Below are 4,750 nucleotides of genomic sequence, written 5' to 3'. Positions count from 1 at the left end.
AGTGTGGGTGCTCAAGCTCCTTGATTCCATCACACTGGGCTCAATGGGCATTGGACCGGAAGTGACGAAACAGGGTTTCCTAGATAGCTGGTAGCTAGCACAGCTGATGGTATGTGAAGTGCCTGAGCCAGGTGGAGTCGTTTTGGCAGTGGAAGAGCTGTGCTGCTGCTTCGGGCAGTTGCCATTCACCACCTCACTGAGTTCCCTAGGTGTCATAGCCACTTTCAGACATATGTGCTGCCAGAGCACTTGGTTTCCATGGCAGCGGGAAATGGCTTGGGCGCTGAACTTGTGTTTGGCTGTGGAGTTTTGAGCGCCTTGAGTGAGGAGCTCCATGTTAGTTTAGTGTGGGTGCTCAAGCTGCTTGATTCCATCACACTGGGCTCAATGGGCATTGGACCGGAAGTGACCAAACAGGGTTTCCTAGTTAGCTGCTAGCTAGCACAGCTGATGGTATGTGAAGTTCCTGAGCCAGGTGGAGTCGTTTTGGCACTGGAAGAGCTGTGCTGCTGCTTCGGGCAGTTGCCATTCACCACCTCACTGAGTTCCCTAGGTGTCATAGCCACTTTCAGACATATGTGCTGCCAGAGCACTTGGTTTCCATGGCAGCGGGAAATGGCTTGTTCGCTGAACTTGTGTTTGTCTGTGGAGTATTGAGCGCCTTGAGTGAGGAGCTCCATGTTAGTTTAGTGTGGGTGCTCAAGCTGCTTGATTCCATCACACTGGGCTCAATGGGCATTGGACCGGAAGTGACCAAACAGGGTTTCCTAGATAGCTGCTAGCTAGCACAGCTGATGGTATGTGAAGTTCCTGAGCCAGGTGGAGTCGTTTTGGCACTGGAAGAGCTGTGCTGCTGCTTCGGGTAGTTGCCATTCACCACCTCACTGAGTTCCCTAGGTGTCATAGCCACTTTCAGACATATGTGCTGCCAGAGCACTTGGTTTCCATGGCAGCGGGAAATGGCTTGGGCGCTGAACTTGTGTTTGGCTGTGGAGTTTTGAGCGCCTTGAGTGAGGAGCTCCATGTTAGTTTAGTGTGGCTGCTCAAGCTGCTTGATTCCATCACACTGGGCTCAATGGGCATTGGACCGGAAGTGACCAAACAGGGTTTCCTAGATAGCTGCTAGCTAGCACAGCTGATGGTATGTGAAGTTCCTGAGCCAGGTGCAGTCGTTTTGGCACTGGAAGAGCTGTGCTGCTGCTTCGCGCAGTTGCCATTCACCACCTCACTGAGTTCCCTAGGTGTCATAGCCACTTTCAGACATATGTGCTGCCAGAGCACTTGGTTTCCATGGCAGCGGGAAATGGCTTGGGCGCTGAACTTGTGTTTGGCTGTGGAGTATTGAGCGCCTTGAGTGAGGAGCTCCATGTTAGTTTAGTGTGGGTGCTCAAGCTGCTTGATTCCATCACACTGGGCTCAATGGGCATTGGACCGGAAGTGACCAAACAGGGTTTCCTAGATAGCTGCTAGCTAGCACAGCTGATGGTATGTGAAGTTCCTGAGCCAGGTGGAGTCGTTTTGGCACTGGAAGAGCTGTGCTGCTGATTCAGGAAATTGCCATTCACCACCTCACTGAGTTCCCTAGGTGTCATATCCACTTTCATTCATATGTGCTGCCAGAGCACTTGGTTTCCATGGCAGCGGGAAATGGCTTGGGCGCTGAACTTGTGTTTGGCTGTGGAGTTTTGAGCGCCTTGAGTGAGGAGCTCCATGTTAGTTTAGTGTGGGTGCTCAAGCTGCTTGATTCCATCACACTGGGCTCAATGGGCATTGGACCGGAAGTGACCAAACAGGGTTTCCTAGATAGCTGCTAGCTAGCACAGCTGATGGTATGTGAAGTTCCTGAGCCAGGTGGAGTCGTTTTGGCACTGGAAGAGCTGTGCTGCTGCTTCGGGCAGTTGCCATTCACCACCTCACTGAGTTCCCTAGGTGTCATAGCCACTTTCAGACATATGTGCTGCCAGAGCACTTGGTTTCCATGGCAGCGGGAAATGGCTTGGGCGCTGAACTTGTGTTTGGCTGTGGAGTTTTGAGCGCCTTGAGTGAGGAGCTCCATGTTAGTTTAGTGTGGGTGCTCAAGCTGCTTGATTCCATCACACTGGGCTCAATGGGCATTGGACCGGAAGTGACCAAACAGGGTTTCCTAGATAGCTGCTAGCTAGCACAGCTGATGGTATGTGAAGTTCCTGAGCCAGGTGGAGTTGTTTTGGCACTGGAAGAGCTGTGCTGCTGCTTCGGGCAGTTGCCATTCCCTACCTCACTGAGCTCCCTAGGTGTCTTAGCCACTTTCAGACATATGTGCTGCCAGAGCACTTGGTTTCCATGGCAGCGGGAAATGGCTTGGGCGCTGAACTTGTGTTTGGCTGTGGAGTTTTGAGTGCCTTGAGTGAGGATCTCCATGTTAGTTTAGTGTGGGTGCTCAAGCTGCTTGATTCCATCACACTGGGCTCAATGGGCATTGGACCGGAAGTGACCAAACAGGGTTTCCTAGATAGCTGCTAGCTAGCACAGCTGATGGTATGTGAAGTTCCTGAGCCAGGTGGAGTCGTTTTTTCACTGGAAGAGCTGTGCTGCTGCTTCGGGCAGTTGCCATTCACCAACGGACTGAGGGCCCTAGGTGTCATAGCCACTTTCAGACATATGTGCTGCCAGAGCACTTGGTTTCCATGGCAGCGGGAAATGGCTTGGGCGCTGAACTTGTGTTTGGCTGTGGAGTTTTGAGCGCCTTGAGTGAGGAGCTCCATGTTAGTTTAGTGTGGGTGCTCAAGCTGCTTGATTCCATCACACTGGGCTCAATGGGCATTGGACCGGAAGTGACCAAACAGGGTTTCCTAGATAGCTGCTAGCTAGCACAGCTGATGGTATGTGAAGTTCCTGAGCCAGGTGGAGTCGTTTTGGCACTGGAAGAGCTGTGCTGCTGCTTGGGGCAGTTGCCATTCACCAACGGACTGAGGGCCCTAGGTGTCTTAGCCACTTTCAGACATATGTGCTGCCAGAGCACTTGGTTTCCATGGCAGCGGGAAATGGCTTGGGCGCTGAACTTGTGTTTGGCTGTGGAGTTTTGAGCGCCTTGAGTGAGGAGCTCCATGTTAGTTTACTTTGGCTGCTCAAGCTGCTTGATTCCATCACACTGGGCTCAATGGGCATTGGACCGGAAGTGACCAAACAGGGTTTCCTAGATAGCTGCTAGCTAGCACAGCTGATGGTATGTGAAGTTCCTGAGCCAGGTGGAGTCGTTTTGGCACTGGAAGAGCTGTGCTGCTGCTTCGGGCAGTTGCCATTCACCACCTCACTGAGTTCCCTAGCTGTCATAGCCACTTTCAGACATATGTGCTGCCAGAGCACTTGGTTTCCATGGCAGCGGGAAATGGCTTGGGCGCTGAACTTGTGTTTGGCTGTGGAGTTTTGAGCGCCTTGAGTGAGGAGCTCCATGTTAGTTTAGTGTGGGTGCTCAAGCTGCTTGATTCCATCACACTGGGCTCAATGGGCATTGGACCGGAAGTGACCAAACAGGGTTTCCTAGATAGCTGCTAGCTAGCACAGCTGATGGTATGTGAAGTTCCTGAGCCAGGTGGAGTCGTTTTGGCACTGGAAGAGCTGTGCTGCTGCTTCGGGCAGTTGCCATTCACCACCTCACTGAGTTCCCTAGGTGTCATAGCCACTTTCAGACATATGTGCTGCCAGAGCACTTGGTTTCCATGGCAGCGGGAAATGGCTTGGGCGCTGAACTTGTGTTTGGCTGTGGAGTTTTGAGCGCCTTGAGTGAGGAGCTCCATGTTAGTTTAGTGTGGGTGCTCAAGCTGCTTGATTCCATCACACTGGGCTCAATGGGCATTGGACCGGAAGTGACCAAACAGGGTTTCCTAGATAGCTGCTAGCTAGCACAGCTGATGGTATGTGAAGTTCCTGAGCCAGGTGGAGTCGTTTTGGCACTGGAAGAGCTGTGCTGCTGCTTCGGGCAGTTGCCATTCACCACCTCACTGAGTTCCCTAGGTGTCATAGCCACTTTCAGACATATGTGCTGCCAGAGCACTTGGTTTCCATGGCAGCGGGAAATGGCTTGGGCGCTGAACTTGTGTTTGGCTGTGGAGTTTTGAGTGCCTTGAGTGAGGAGCTCCATGTTAGTTTAGTGTGGGTGCTCAAGCTGCTTGATTCCATCACACTGGGCTCAATGGGCATTGGACCGGAAGTGACCAAACAGGGTTTCCTAGATAGCTGCTAGCTAGCACAGCTGATGGTATGTGAAGTTCCTGAGCCAGGTGGAGTCGTTTTGGCACTGGAAGAGCTGTGCTGCTGCTTCGGGCAGTTGCCATTCACCACCTCACTGAGTTCCCTACGTGTCATAGCCACTTTCAGACATATGTGCTGCCACAGCACTTGGTTTCCATGGCAGCGGGAAATGGCTTTGGTGCTGAACTTGTGTTTGGCTGTGGAGTTTTGAGCGCCTTGAGTGAGGAGCTCCATGTTAGTTTAGTGTGGGTGCTCAAGCTGCTTGATTCCATCACACTGGGCTCAATGGGCATTGGACCGGAAGTGACCAAACAGGGTTTCCTAGATAGCTGCTAGCTAGCACAGCTGATGGTATGTGAAGTTCCTGAGCCAGGTGGAGTCGTTTTGGCACTGGAAGAGCTGTGCTGCTGCTTCGGGCAGTTGCCATTCACCAACGGACTGAGGGCCCTAGGTGTCTTAGCCACTTTCAGACATATGTGCTGCCAGAGCACTTGGTTTCCATGGCAGCGGGAAATGGCTT

This window comes from Ochotona princeps, chromosome 32 (assembly GCF_030435755.1).
Source record: "Ochotona princeps isolate mOchPri1 chromosome 32, mOchPri1.hap1, whole genome shotgun sequence".
In the NCBI taxonomy this organism is placed as follows: Eukaryota; Metazoa; Chordata; class Mammalia; order Lagomorpha; family Ochotonidae; genus Ochotona; species Ochotona princeps.
The sequence above is the reverse complement of the archived record's forward strand: the minus strand, read 5'-3'. Positions refer to the sequence as shown.